Source organism: Leptidea sinapis, chromosome 27 (assembly GCF_905404315.1).
Source record: "Leptidea sinapis chromosome 27, ilLepSina1.1, whole genome shotgun sequence".
Taxonomy (NCBI): Eukaryota; Metazoa; Arthropoda; class Insecta; order Lepidoptera; family Pieridae; genus Leptidea; species Leptidea sinapis.
In genome coordinates, this window is record NC_066291.1 from 9,612,961 (window position 1) to 9,629,959 (window position 16,999).

A 16,999-nucleotide genomic window follows, 5' to 3' on the forward strand; every position below is an offset into this window, starting at 1 on the left:
AAAAAATTCAATTGGTTGTATCATCGCTTTTCGAAAACACTTCCTTTACAGCCAGGCCTAGTACCTATGGGAATTCTGGGTATCGAAATCTCGAGTAATTGGCAGGTCCGAGGACATCTGGAAAGCATAGCCAAATTAGCTTCGTTGAAGCTGGCATCCTAAATATCATCTCTAGTCTGGCGCGCTTCAGTATAAGTTCGAACCATTTGACCGCGTGCGACGCAGAGTTGCCCGAATTGTCGGGGACCCAGTGCCCCGTGAACGGCTAGATCTGCTGGCGTCGCTTCATTGTGTGACATTTTTATGGAAGAGAGGTCAAACGGGCGTACGGGTTACCTGATGTTAAGTGATCACCGCCGCCCACATTATCTTGCAACATCAGAGTCCCTTTCATAAAGCCTACATGCTCTATTTGAGTATACCCATGTCAAATGTACTAAATGTCAAAACTTTTTAACGTGAACTAAAATGGCTATCTCTCTCACATTTTAACGTAAATATTACAATTGCAGTCTTTTACATAATGATCTTTATTATAGCGTACTATGGATTTCAGTTTTATGCAATAAATGAAAAAGGAAGTATGTACTTAATACTGGTCCACAGACAACGTACTTTAATCCCTGGAGGAGTGACATTTTAGCACGGAAAATCGGCTTTTATTTATTTACAATTTGTAACGTTTTTTAAAGTGATTACCCTAGGATAATACACAAATATGATAATAACTTCTAGGATAATACACAAATAAAATTTGAAAACAAAATTTTATGAACGACGCGGGACTCGAACCCACGACCTCTGGCTGCTCTCCCAACTGGGCTAACCGTTCGAGTGACGTATCGTCATAAAATCTTGTATGCTTTGTTCAACTCTCAGTTGTGGCTTCTACGTCTACAGGATCTACTTTACAGTTGATAACCTGCTCAACCCCAATATTTGCATATTAGGAAATTGACTTGAGATGTCGCTCTTGTAAATCTAAACAATTTGTTATGTTTTTTAAAGTGATAGTTAGTGAGGGCACTAACAATATGTAATAACAAAATTAATTAATTAAAATCTTGTATGCCTTGTTCAACTCTCAAAGTAGATCCTGTAGATGAAGCCACAACCTGAGTGTTGAACAAAGCATACAAGATTTTATGACGATATGTTACTCGAACGGTTAGCTCGGTTCGGAGAGCACTGGCACGGAAAGCCAGAGATCGTGGGTTCGAGTCCCGCATCGTTCATAAAATTTTGTTTTCAAATTTTATTTATGTTTTATTTCTTTTCTCGTAAACAAGCTCTTAACTATTAGCGAAGAAATTAAAATTCAGTTAAATATTTCTTTTAATAAATACAGTTAAACACTTGAAACAATCGCGTAAGCATCTATGAAATCACTGCGAAAGGCAGTAGGCATACATTTTGAGTCACGGTCACACCGGAGTTCGGACATATATCTCGGGAGCTCGCGGTAAACTTAATCAGCGAACACTCAAAATGGCGAAAAAAACAAAGTCGTAAATAGGGCATATCCCACAATTCTAGTTTATGGATTATTTTTTTACACTTACTTATCAACCACCTAAACAAGGCATTAAAATACAAATATGTTTGTGTTATTCCATTGTTTTAATATTTTTAAAAATTAATAAATTATTGAATGGATAAGCTTTGTTAAAAGTTTTTATTTTTGTACGACTGAACTTACGAAAGAACTATTTTCTGAGTGAATTGCAAAGCAGCTACAATTTTTTATAGTTTATTTTCAAATTACTTAACATGTGAAACAATTAATTAATTATTAAAGTTTAATTCTTCCTTATTCACAATTATTATTATCTTCTAACTATCTAATAATTTACAAAATAAACTTAAAAGCTATTTAGCTTTAAATACTGAGGGCGTAGTGTTTTTACAATAATTGTTACAGCACGATTTAAAATTAATCTTACACAGTTAACTTTTTTGTTTATCGATCAAATTCCCTTTGACACTTTCAAAGACTACAAGACACGAGAATTACACTGTGTGGCAAACTGGCAACGTCGTTTTTCGATGTTGAAATAATAAAGTTTATTTAATCCCACAAAGTACATTATATAATATAGGTATAGAGTTGTCAGTCAATTTCAAGGCGAAAGCGACATCGCGTGGGAAGTTGACGAAACTTTCCTCGGTTATAGCTACATATACGTATAACATAAATACCTGTAGGTTGTTTTAATTGTAATATTAATACACAAATAAAATTTGAAAAACAAAATTTTATGAACGATGCGGGATTCGAACCCACGACCTCCGGCGTTCCGTGCCGGTGCTCTAACCAACTGTATAAATTAGGATTCAATATTCATAGTTTCTGTATTCATGGCATATTTATGGAACATATACCCTGCGAATTTGCTTTTACTGTATAGCACGATCGGTACCACTATCGCCTAGGATCAAAGACTTGGTATAATTTCCCAATGATCCCTTTATGTACTACAATCTCTGACTTTAGTGTAGGAATAATATAAATGTTGCACATGATCATAACATAAGCATCTAGTTAAATGTTTCATCTACCTATGATTTTATTATTTTATATCAATTTGTACAACAATAATATATATCATTATCAGTATACTTAAACTTTGTTATTAAAAAATATCAAAATGTGTTATCAATTATGTTTTATAATTATCTTTCAGATAATGGTACTTCTATTGCAATTAGTGCTTGTGATGACATGCATGATAAACCGAAAACAGAAGAAAACTGTACATCTATAATGAAGATTGCAAATTTAATGAAAGACTCTGTTTTGTTAAGCCCGTCATTTTCAACAAACTTCAATGTTATTGAACCTGATGTTAAAAACATACATATGAATAAGGCTGTAAATAATGAAACCATAGAAATGCAAGATATAGAACAAACTGCAGTAATCTCTACCATAGAAAGCAATGTCATAAAAGAAACCATGTGTGATAAACATATTGAATCAAATTCATATGATAACATATTAATTAATACAATTAGTAATAAAGGAATTTTAAATAATGTTAATGAGGATTATGTAAATGTAAATGAAACTCTACCAAAAATAAAAAACAAGATTAATGTTATTTCAGAGAAAACTAACATGTCTGAAGAAGTAAAGAAAATGAAATGTTTACAGACTGATACTGGTGATCTTCTACCAGAATGTTTGATATACTCTGATTCTATAGAAGAAATGCAATTACTAGAAGAAAAAATTGAAAATAGTTTAAAACATATACTATGCAGTGATAAATCTGGTTTAGAAAACATAAATAAAGAAGATTGCTTGTTTGCTCGACCAAACTTTGATGAAAGTAGTAAGGGAGTAGAAAAACCCGTTTCATCATCAAAATTTGTGAAAAAAACTAATGAAATCAAACCTGAAGAGCCACTGACTTCTGACGTTCCAGATGTTTTTACACAAAGTGGTGTCAGTAATGAAACTAAGCATGATGATCAAAATGAGGCTTACATACATAATCAAATATTATCAAACACATATGATAATGAAAGATTGCTATTGGAAAATCCTGAAATTTGTACAGCTCCAATAAAAACTTATAAAAAGTCACCAAATATAAATAATAAAATTAATGTTCTATCACAGAAAATTATTACACCAGAAGAATTAAATAAAATAAAAGTAATAAAATCAGAAAATAATAATTTTCGACCTGTTTCTGTTCATGCGACTGTTTCAATAAGTAATAGTGCACATAATGATTTGCAGCCAATTTTATCTAACTTGATGTTGAATATTAATAAAACTTCTGGTAAAAAAGATACAGACATTATTCAAAGCAATACAGAAAATAGAATTGAGGAACAAAACATGGCAGTACATCATGATAATCAAATATCAAAGCCTGAAATTTATACACTATTGTTAAAGAAGCAATATAAAACACATAATAATAGCAAACTACAAAAACTACATAAAAAAGTGAATATATTATCGGAACAACTAAATGGGTTAGAAGAATGTAAAAAAGCAAAATATACACAACCAGAAAATAGTAACATTCTACCAGTGTTTGCTAATTCCACCAATGTGACAGAAGTTAATAAAGTTATAAATACAATAATTGAAAACGAATTTCCTGCAAATGGTTTAAAACAACCATTGTCTGGTGATGATTTTGAAGAAGGAAATATAAACATAGAATATGAATTATGTGCTCAACCATATTCAGTTGATGGAGATGCACATATACATAATAATATAAATGCTGCTGATGGCTTAAAAAATGGAATAGCAATGGATGATGAATATTTTTTGCCATCGAAATCAGTACAGATAGATTCACCAAAAAATGATGTATCTTTTCCACATGAGTCTCTTGATCTCGACCTTGAGTCAAATAGAAATGTACATGTTAGTGATAGTAATGTTGATTCTAATGAAGACCTTCAATGTATATCTAGAAACCCAGATTCTGGATCACCAGTTAAAAGTGCAATTAGCAAGAATGGAGCTGACAAGAGAAAAAATATTATTCGTAAACCAAACAACAGCAAAATACTGCAGTGTGATCAAAATGTAAAAGATGATATTGAAGGTGGAGTCTCTCAATCAAAGCTTAAAAATAACATATCGCCATCCCATCTATTAGATAATGCTGGGCAAATTCTTCGGTACCCTAATGATAGTGTCAATGTTTCCAAGAGTCCTTTAAAAATTAAAAGGAATTTAATAAAATCGAAATCTCATATCCAAGGAGTTGAAAAACCTGGTGGAGATTTTAATGATTCATGCAGCATAGTCACAAATTACAAAAATATAAAAACATATTCTAAAGGTATTGTAAAACCTAGACATGTTAATTCACTAAAACTATATAATGCTGAAACTATATTTAATTCAAGTGCAAACATTGACATAACTCAAAATGGAAGTGATGCCGTTCCTTTCTCAAAATTTTGTTTATGTTATGATTTTGGAAGTTATAACTATTATTATTCTGAAGAATGTCCAAGTCACGTACATTTTTTAAATTCAAACAATATTGAAGTGAGTGCAGATGTATTGTTTAGTATTTTCAATGAAATAGAAACTATTAATACATTAAACACCCCATATGAAGAAACTGTATATTATGATGACCAGGAAATCATGAATAAAACTACTATTTGTTTTAATGAATTATATAGTGACAATTATAACTATGAAAATACAGCTGTAGAACAAAAGTCATTATGTTCTCCAGATTTTTGTTGTCCAGATGCATCATTAAAAACTTTAGAGAAATCAGATCCACCCAAAGTACTAGAAGAATCAATTATTACAATTTGCAGTGTTAACAATGACAATGAAAACACAGGAAAATTGTTAATTAAAGAAAATTTTTGTGGATCACAAAAACCTTTAAAAAATATAGATAATATGTCAGTCTCACCCCAACAAACTAAACATGCAGATTTTAAACCACATGAAAAACCTAAGAAGGAAAAGACAGAGGTGTGTGAACAAAATCATATGCTTGTAAGTAATCATGTGATTTTTCTTCATTGTTTTTGTACAAGAAATAATATGTATATTATTATATTGTAAAATTTATTAAGTTGTCCTAGGCATAATTGAGCGTATTTTATTTATGTAAAAAGTTCAACACTCAGTGGCATCTCCAAATAAATGTCGATTTCATGAGTGATTTCGAGAAAACTAATTTAATTAATATTTGTTTTAAAGAATATTTCAATAGCAACATTTGATAATAGAATTTATGAACACGAATTACAGGGTGAAGCTGATATAATAATTGGTATTGATTCAACTAATGTAACATCAGATGTTACTGATTGTGATGCTGTTATAAAAGATAGTGATACTGTGATGAAAGATTGTGATGCTTTAATAAAAGATAGTAATACTATGATGAAAGATCGTGATGCTGTAATAAAAGATAGTAATACTATGATGAAAGATAGTGATGCTGTTATAAATAATGACGACTTTAACACTAGAAGGGCAAGAGTAAGTTAAAAAAATATTATTTTAATTCGCGTATTCTCATTCTAATATCGTTTTGTGTGTTAATGACGTAATATTATATTAAATAAAATATTGATAGTTAAATATTTGTATGACAATTTTTAGCGAATTGTGCTGTAAAACTACTATTTTTTTTATGAACTATGGTACCACGATTCAAATATATATAAAATATTTCATTTCATAATTTATTTTTTCTTTTCTTTATTCTTTTATTTATTATGATCTACTTAATTATGGCTTATTTGCATTTAAAACTTCTTAAAGTTTTAAAAGCAACTCCTGACAATATTGTCGAAGCATACCTTCACACTGTTTGAAGTACACAAATCCAAATATTTCAGAATTGTATGCTAAAAAATTACTGTAAACAGTATCAAAAATAACATACTATTGTATCGTAACTTATACACACGCTTACATTATTTAATTTCAGAAGCGGAAGCAATCAAGATATTCAACTGAATCAGATGACAAACCGTTAGAATTACTAAAAATACGGAATATTGAATCTAGAACATCAGATGAACTTAATAATGTATGTACTTATGCATTATTAAATTTTTAATCGACTTCAAAAAAGGAGGAGGTTCTCAATTTGTCGGTATTTTTTTTATGTTACTTCAAAACTTTCGACTGGGTGAACCGATTTTGATAATTTTTTTTTATTTGAAAGCTGGTGCTTCCCGTGTGGTCCCATTGTAATTTGGTCCAGATCTGACAATGACATCCATGAGAAAACCATAAAAGTTTCAAATTTGCTATACATACGTATAACAAAGTAATAAGATAAATTTACGAATAACTCAATATCGCGCCGACCGATTTCGATGATTTTTATTGAAAAGGATATACTTCAAAGATAGTTTAGTGAGAGTTTGGTTAGGTTCTGATTACGGAATCCATGGCAAAGTAACGGAACTCTTCAATTAAGCGGTTACGTTCATTGCTGCATTGAAAACTTTAGTATATCTACACATATTTAGAGAAATTCTTAGTTAGTGTACCTCAAATTCACTAAAAATAAAAAAATTAAAAAAAATTAACAACAACCGACTTCAAAAACACTATTCCAAAACAATAGATATAATCTGCACTAAAAAGTATTAAAATAATTACGTATTTTTATACAATCTAATTAATCTAATTCGAGTTACGATTATTGTAATTCATCCAAGATAGGTTTGTTACTACATACATGGTAATAGGTAAGATGTGCTTGAGTCGTGAGGAGGCGAGAGCGGGTCGCTACGGAAGGACACCGATTCCAAAAATTATAATAATCGAAACTAGAATTAGATTAATTAATTAGATGGTATAAAAATACACAATTATTTTTATACTTTTTAGTGCACATTATATCTATTGTTTTGGAATAGTGTTTTTGAAGTCGGATGTTTTTTTGTTTTAACGATATTTTAAAATATGTAGGTTTACATTTTTACTTTGTTAAAGTAGGAACAAGCACAGTGTGGAACTTGTTGGTGGTGAGTTAGTTGTACTTGGTGACACTGTTGAACGCGGGAATGGATCTCTATAAGAGACACACTATTTCGGCGCTTTCTTTAAGCCCCTACAAAAATGCCGTTTAAATCTTCTACATTCTTATTACGAGGTTTGCTGACAAGATGTTGATAGGTGTGATTATTGACTACGTTATTAAAAATTAAACAAAAGCAAAAAAATGATCAAGATTATTTAAGCTCAGAGCTGCAAGATTTTTAGTGTTTTACTAAACCTAAACTAGTTGTAGTTTGAAGCTAAATTTAAATTTAGTCCACTTGTTGTGTATTGTACAAAACCACAAGAAAATAATTTCACTTCACTGATTATTTATATTATAAGAAATTGGAAATACCGATTTTGTACTTGCTGGCAAAATAGGTTATCATGCGCAAGCCACGCCTATAAGATCCATTAAATTTATTTATATTATTTTGAAATCAAATTAAAAAGTTTTCACATTTGAACAATTCATTAACGATAGATGTGTGTGGCCAATCCAAATAAGGTCATGCAACTCTGTTGGCAAGATTTACTAGTAATATTTATATATTGTGTAAAAAATTTCTCATAAAAATACTTCAGGTAGTACAAATGCAATATGAGGCACGACTGTTTTCCATACAAGTCCTACAAAGAGTTTCCCATAAGCCTATAGAGCGATTACGCGATTTTTAGTATAATTTGTGATTGGTTTATAAAGTGAAACGTGAAAATATGGGATAGACACTTATTTGAAAGCATTACCTTGAAGCGTAAGTTGTTTCTATTTGATATGACACTGGCAGTTGATAAAATAGCTTTCCTTGTTCTTGGATGAATGCAATTGCAATTATGGAAAAAGAAAACTTTATTGTTAGATTATATGTGCATATATATACTCATGGTGGGCTAAGCCATTTGTTCTGCCGTTTTAATACATATTACGCAGTCGAACTCTTATTAAAATATGCTAGATTTTAATACAGATATTTAGAGTTCTCAAAGTAAAAAATACTTATTTGATAAGATATTTCACTTAAATTTTATTATGGCTTGGGACCACCACTGATTAAGTGAACATGACTTTCGTAAATTCGCAAATTCGCAAATTCGCAAATTGTATGTTGTACCAAAATAGTACCGAACCTTGTAGGTACCTATATTATATCTTCTGATACTATTAAGTTATTACTACGTGCTATAAATGTACGCTGAAAATCGTAATTAAATGTGTATAATTTTAGACCTGTTATTAATACTTGAATATTTATTTTTCAGACCATACAAAATAGTAAATGTGGGGTTTGTCTTAAAGATGTTTCGGATTGGTTCGCTCATATTGGCGAAGAGCACAATTACATAGCATGGCCAGAGGGCACACCTAAAATCGTAAGTATATATATTATATAAAACAATTTTGTTCAATGTGTCCGCTGTAATTCGAGAGAATTTCTGGGTGTTACACTAATGTTAAAATCTCAAAAAAAAAGAAAAAGTGACTAAGTATTTGCTGTTCTTTCACGGATAAAGTATAATGTTTTGATGAAACTGTAATGTGATTATAGACTAATTTTTATTTATAAATTTTTAAAACTTCCCTCGATATAACCAAATTGCACGCGATAGGGACACGTTTTGGTCGGATTACTTATAATTTGCATACATCATACCTATAGAGGTACGCAAATTAGGGGCTAAGAACCACCACTCTCACCAATTGCAACGCCTTATGTGCAGAATGCGTGTTTTTAACATGATACTTCTTTAGGCGCGTTATGAAAAAATTAAGAGAGTGAAATTTTAAGATGCGCGCGCATCACTGTAACACAAAAGTAATATGGTGAAGTTGGTTCCTAAAATTTTCTGACGTTTGCGACATTTGTTATTTTTTTTTTTTGGTTTCTTCGTCCTTTATTAGGAGAGGCAAAGGGTTCAAGCCCATACAGCCATATTCGTTATTTAATAATTAATTATCAAAGCCATCTTTGCAAGTTTATTACAATATTGTTCTTTCTACAAACATAGAATAGCAGGATTAATAAATAATTTTAAGGATTTTTGCTTTGTTACGCCAAAGAAGTATAACTTCTTGCGTGCATACATAAGTACACACACACACACTTTTTATTTCTTTCGTTATTATAGGTACTAACTAATAATCAATTTATTAATAGCTAAATGTATCTATGATGTTTCTATCACGATTGTGTAATATGTACAATATTAACAGTCGGATCCGTGCTGCCGTAGAGAAAAAAAATTGTGAAAAATTATATTACTCATAAAATTTCAGAATCTCAATGATATAAACGCGATACGGAAGCATTTGACCGATATAGCAAGGAAGATTGGTGGACTGAAGTGTGTGAAATGTGGCTGTGTTCGGAAATATGGGAAGGCGTATTTGGAGCATGTTAATAGATGTGATGGAACTGGGGTACGTTGTTCATATTTATTGTTATAGTCTATTGTATTTACGTATAACACACCTAAGAAATAATACTTAATACACACATATATATACTAGCTGATCCAGCAAACGTTGTATTGCCGATATTAAAATCGCGATACAAAAGTAACTGTTGAAGTTGTATGTATTTTTTAATACTGACTCATAATCAAACAAATTTAAAAAAAATTTCAAAAAATTAAAAAATTAAAATTTGGCGTGGACCACTCTTAACATTTGAAGGGATGAAAAATAGATGTCCGATTCTCAGACCCACCCAATATGCACTCAAAATTTCATGAGAATAGGTCAAGCCGTTTCGAAGGAGTTTAACTACAAACACCGCGACACGAGAATTTTATATATTAGAATATATATAATACATAATACATGTATAAACTTGTAAAATTTATTTATAATTAATCTCCAACTCTACATTTTCGGATTTTACCAGTGGAAAGCGCACAGGATGCCGGATAGATTATGGGTACCACAACCTTACGATGTGTAAACATTAATGTGTTTCGGTCTGAAGGGCGCCGTAGCAAGTGAAATTACTGGGCAAATAAGATTTAACATCTTATGTCTCAAGGTGACGAGCGCAGTTGTATCTAGTAGTAACGTTCAGAATTTTCTGGGTTTTTCAAGGATCCTGAGCATCACTGCATTGTAGTGGGCAGGGCGTATCAATTACCATCAGCTGAACACATGAACCAGCTCGTCTCGTCTCTTATTTTCATTTAAAAAAATGTAACTTCATCAAAAATAGTGAAATTCAGAAAATAAATACAAGGAATTACAAAATATCTGATTATTTGGATGACAAACAGCCTAAGGATCAAGGCTGCTCAAGTTTAGTTGGCTCAAAATAAGTTATATAATAAATATTGACGAAAATACGTCACGCAATTAACATATTTTTAAAAATTAATTAAGCTATCATCTCAATTTTAGACATGTAACAGTGTTATTTTTGTGCTATAAGTACTTAAAAAAGTCTCAAAAGTCGCAAAATCTCAAGAACAAAGCTTTGAAAGAACAAGAATTTTTTACCAAAAATATACTTTTTAAACAATTTGTTATGTTATTAAAGTAAAGGATTTTTTTTTGTTTTAAATTTTATTTGTGTAATAATTAATCCCATAAGTGAGGGTTATCACTTTAAAAACACAACAAATTGTTTAGATTAGCAAGAGCGACATCTCAAGTCAATTTCCTAATATGCAAATAGTGGGGTTGAGCATGCTATCAACTCTGAAGTAGATCTTGTAGATGAAGCCACAACCTGAGAGTTGAACAGAGCATACAAGATTTTATAAACGATACGTCGCTCGAACGGTTGGCTCAGTTGGAAAGAGCACCCGCACTCTTTCTCTTCTCGCATCGTTCATAGAATTTTGTTTTCAGTTTTATTTGTATACTATTTGAAATCTTAACAGTTGACACTGAGCAGCCAAAAGCGCAAAATTTTCAGTGTGTTGGAATATAGTAGCGTAAAGAAGACAAGACAGCTCGATAATGCGTGACCAAATTATATTTGTCAATGTGAACGTTAGCTAGTGGTTTAACATGCCAAATACTAAGGAGGTAATCCCAAGCGTTACTGACTGGTTACGACATGTACACGTAACAGTTACCTGGTTACAGTAACAATAGATTCGCTTACCTCTTCTATCTTGCTGTATCTCCGATATTAGATTCTTCTTCCTATCACGCTTTGTTTGTTTATACGCTAGTATATTGTAAGGCCTATCTAACGATTTTGATAAGAATTAACTAGTAGCCTTTTTAGGAATAGTATTCATACAAATGTTGTGATTTTTATCTACTATAAAATTCTAATTAAAGTCTCTTGCCAGAAGTTGGCGAGTCAACATCTCCTGGGGATGCCTCGGCTAGAGGCAAAGAACGTGTCGAATTGATTAAAGACAAAACTTAACGTTTAACAAGACAAAACATTTGGATAATAATGGATTTCCGCAAAGTGACGCCTAATTCAATATTATATTTACTAGTACTCATATAAGTTAATATTTAATCTTTCAGAATATGTCAATGAATAATACAATAGATAGCTCGTTTGATACTAGTTTTTGCGGAAGCAAATCTGTAGTTATGTGTGGAGTTTGTAGCATGGAAATAAATACAAGTTATTGGATGAAACATAATCAAGAAGAGCACAATTGTAAGGCTTGGATACGAGGAAATACCCCACTGGTAAGATGGCAATATCAAAAGTAGACCAAAAAATAATATGACTTGATCTTAAATCTACAGAGTACCTAACTGTTTCTACAGGGTACCTCGTTTTCTTCTTTTATTAGAATACTACATTGTGCCAACCTACTTGGTCGTTAACTATGCCTTATGAGGAAGCTCATGGTCGCTCAGAGGGCTATGCTCGGAGTTTCTCTGTGAAATCGAATCAGAAATGAGGAGATCCGTAGGAGAACGAAAGTCAAACATAGACCAAATGGTTGCCAAAATGAAGTGTCAGTGACATAGCTGGACGGACAGATGGCCGTTGGGGCAATAAGGTCCTCGAATGGCGACCACGTACCGGAAGACGTAGTGTTGGTACCAACACCGATGAATGTAATGAAGTAAAGCCGATAGAAATAGATATTGTTTTTAAATAAAAAACTTTTGAAAGGATTAAAAGGCGTGTAATTGTAACTGTGTTTTACATTAGTGTTTGCGTAAAATTTACATAATATTTTAGCGAACCCGATGTTTCGTGACCTTTTCAGAGCACTGTTCTGAAAAGTTGCATTGCGTTTTAATTCTTTAAAAAGTATTTTATTTAAATATTATATTTATTTTAATCGGCTTTACTTCATTACATTCATCGGTATAATTGTTTTATTCCATTCCAAACACATTAATTATGGCGGTGCAACAAAGATAATGAACGAAAAAAAAGAGTATGTGGTGCGAGCCGAGTGAAAGAGACAAGAGAACTCTCACTAGCTTTAATTTTTATTTTATCACAGTTGTTTAATATATTTAATAGTAGACCTGGTCTATAGACCATAGCGTTATAGGTGAAGCCGAAAAACCTATCATAATCAAGATGAGATAGACTGGCGATTGCTATTTAGCCTAACAAATGCACCAGATAAAGTCAAAACTCTTAATTTCCTTAAAATATCTATTACATTTATTATAACTTAAACTCTATGGATGTTATATTTTAAGGAAAAAGTTTTGGAGCATGAAACTCGAAAAAAGAAAAAAAGAAAATCGGATCAATTGGTTCCAAATGATCTGCAATGTGGTGTATGTGACCGGACAGTTGAAGAATCACATTGGATTAGCCATATTAAAAGTTGTCACAAATATCTTGCCTGGAAGAAAGGAGAAGAAGCATTGGTTTGTGCCATTTTATAATAATCATTATTCTGATATGTATTATCAAAATTGTAATCAGGGAATCTTTTAAATACTTGACTTTTGTTTTTTTTATGAAATTAAATTATTAATATTAATATTAATTAATTATAATTAGAAATTATAAGGCGTACATTCCAATTGCTATTCCCTGTAGACGCCGCCACAGTAGTCAACCATTTTGTTTAGCTGTAAGTCAAAGACGATGTTAATACTATGTAATAAGAGGCAAGACTACCTCAGTAAAAATTGAAATTAAGTTAAGTATGAAACGTGCAGTGAGATTGACATTAGTTTGAAATAGTAATTACAGCTGTAGGGCAATTGGCGAAGAAGTATAATCCGGCTAAGTTTGAAAGCGAACACATACTTAATAAGTAGTGGATCTCATTTTTTTACAAGATTATAGCCGTCATCTTTCAATCTATCAATGACTGCACAAATCAAGTGTGAATACAATCGAGTGAATCGCTTATTTCTTAGATCTTTGCGCAACACACAACAGTCGAGAATGTATTTGTACTATAGGTTAGCTACCTATCCTGTTAATACACAATAAAATATACTATCTTATATTCCTATAGTTTGATTTCGTTACTGTCGTTTGAGTCGTCATTAAAATATAAAGAAAAACCAAGTAACCAATATTGTTGCAAAAAAAAATATATATAAATTATTATATTATATTGGACCCTATTGTTTTATATAATACCTACATTAAATTAATTTTCAGGATTTCTCCGATGACAAAGTCGTTCATAAACATTTGTACAACATTAGTATTATAGAAAATGGACTTGATTGTCACAAGTGCGGCATCCGAAGGAAATATGTTAAATCATACCTAGACCATGTGCAGAGGTGTGAAGTAAGTATATATAAGTATACTACTTCATAGTAGTTTCTGGTAAAGTAACAACACCCATGCATTAAATCCTCTATTAAAATCTAAAACAGTTAGCTTATTGCCAACATTAAAACACCCAATGTTCTTCTAACTATTACATCATCCAAACGAGTGTTGTAATGAAATTCAGTACAACATTACAACACTCGTTTGGATGATGTAATGGTTACTAGGACTGGCTTTTGAATGTTAGCAGTAAGCTAACTGTTTCAGAATCTTTTATAGAGGATTCAAATTATGGGTGTAGATAAAGTCTTGTGTGCAACTGTTGATGATTAGGTATTAAAACACTCATATGGTATTATTATCACAGCCGGCTTTGCCTCATGTGATACCCACATTCGTGTTTTAATACCCCTTATTACACAATAGTTGCATAAATAACTATTACTCGAGGTATTTCTATTCGCGTTAGTTTTGCGGTACATTTGGTAATGCGACGCAGTACTAAGCTTTTACCAAATATAAATTACTCAATGTTGAGGTTCGGCATATTCTCCACCTGTGTTGTTAATAAACGCGAAGTAAAGTTATTCCAAATATTAAACTTTTTGTCTTTATCTTACCTTTTTCACTACAGAATTACATGACAGAGAGAAGTAATTTTAATCTTGCAGTAACTTTACATCGCTTTTATTAATAAGACATTAACGGCCTTACAAATAAACTGGGTATAAAGTTATAACTGATGATAAACAAAGAAAATGCAAAATGTTTACATTATCGTTGACAACACTGTCAATACAATGATAATTCTGAAGTTTTCCTAATGACAAGCTGCCTTGCAAATAAACGCGGGAAACGTTATATGTCCGAACAAACCTGATGTGTTGTTTGTTGTCAAACAAAATGTCTGTTTGTTAACATTTAACATATTCTTGGTTTATGGTTAGTAAACTTAGTAACTTTATGCCAATTTTATTTGTGGGGCCGTTAGTGTTTGGCTTTTGACGACACTGTCCTGCTGAATGCGACTGAATGAACCTTTTGAATATGTGTAATGCCTCAGAACAGCGTGTTTTATGTGTTAGCCAGAATAATGACAATGTTTTAGGAATACTTATAAAATAAATATCAGGAGTACCAAGAAAAACGAAGCATGTTTGAAGCTTAGATAATTTATACGTCTAGATAGAGCCTTTTTCTGCTAGACAACCGATGAGAACAGGCCAGGTTTATACATTAGTGGGTATATAGTAGCGTGACACGCTACGTCTTGAACTCGCGATTTGTATGTCACTTTGTGTTAGTGTGCGTGCATGGCTAAAAATAGAGGTTAACTGTCAACTTGAATTTTTTTCACAGCTACCAAAGTCTCTCTAGACGTAGAAATTATCTAAGGTTTGAAGCATGTATTATTTTTATAATAATCTCTGTCTAATCCCCCGGTGACTATATGTATGTTTATACTCACTTGATCAGTTAATACCTTTATGGCTTAATGTTAATGTTGTAATAATGTATGTCATAATGTTGTACCCATGCTTTAAATCCTCTATTAAAGATTCTGAAACAGTTAGCTTATCGCCAACATTAAAACACCCAATGTCTTAATAACCATTTCATCATCCAAACGAGTGTTGTAATGTTGTACTGAATTTCATAACAACACAGCTTTGTTGTTTTTTCGATCCCTTCATTCGCTAAGAGTTTCAACAGACAGCCACATTCTTATTGCTTGATGCGTGGTATCTGTATGAATTTCAAAAAAAGAACATTTTATTTTACGCGCGTTCTACACTACCAGAACGTTGCGCGCCGTAAAAAAGTAGGCTATTCGAATCCCCGCCATTTTTCTTCGATATTTTTATTGTTTTGTTTACAAAAAATGAGCGATTCAAGTTTTGACAGTGCACCGCCAGATATTTTAAGCGCTGCAATGTAAATTACTACTAAAATAAATAATTTTTTCATTAATACTTTGTTTATTTATATAATCAGTAATGGATGATATTAGGTTACTACTAGAACTGGCTGTTTTAATGTTATCAGTAAGCTAACTGTTTCAGAATCTTTTAGAGGATTCATAATCTGGGTGTAGATAAAGTCTTGAATGCAACTGTTGATAATTAGGCATTAAACCCACATCCGTGTTTTAATACCCCTTATTACACAACAGTTGCATTAATAACTATTCACATTTTTTTTAAAATAGTGTAATTACTTCATTAAGACGACAAATTTACCTACCAATTTTTTTTAGGTAGCGGATAATACTAATAGTGAGGGTGATTGGAGTGTAGATGCGGTAAGTCTAATATTTTATAGTCAATTAATATATCTTTGTCGGCAATGCGTCAGTTAAGGGTCTTCTGTTAATTAAAAATTTAATGTACTTAGAGGGCGACCATTTATTACCTGAAGCGTTTAAGGGCGCGAAGGCGTCGAGTCGAGTCTCGGCTAATCTCACGTAGTCAGAGTGAGGTTGTGGCAAATATCATGTAATAAATTTTTTGTACGAAACACTGAGAAATTTGTGAAAAATGGAATAAATCAAATAAAAAAGAATGGGTGTTATAAGTCATAAATAAAAGAATTATACTTAATTTTTTTTTATGCAATCAAAGATAATATACACTGGTTTATTTTAAAAATTCGCATTCGAAAACTCTTAGAGAGAAATTAGGGATGGGAGAGGGAATCTAGTATAATCTCACGATATTCACAAAGAGGACAGGTTCAAAAAAGTTGCCAAAATCGTCGAACATAATTTATGGACACCCCTCAATCACATTTTAAGAAAATAATAACTGACTAA

The 16,999-nt window shown here is 31.7% G+C and overlaps 1 protein-coding gene across 1 annotated transcript in view; it reads left to right on the forward strand.

The window, feature by feature from the left end:
* The window catches only part of LOC126972665 (uncharacterized), a 73,105-nt gene that overhangs the window by 1,498 nt on the left and 54,608 nt on the right, over nt 1-16,999 (forward strand). The window contains exons 3-11 of the mRNA XM_050819546.1: nt 2,685-5,500; nt 5,759-5,992; nt 6,447-6,548; nt 8,774-8,884; nt 9,789-9,932; nt 11,991-12,161; nt 13,143-13,316; nt 14,068-14,202; nt 16,445-16,489. The gene's annotated coding sequence lies outside the window, so the exon portion shown is untranslated. The remainder of the gene's footprint in view (nt 1-2,684; nt 5,501-5,758; nt 5,993-6,446; nt 6,549-8,773; nt 8,885-9,788; nt 9,933-11,990; nt 12,162-13,142; nt 13,317-14,067; nt 14,203-16,444; nt 16,490-16,999) is intronic.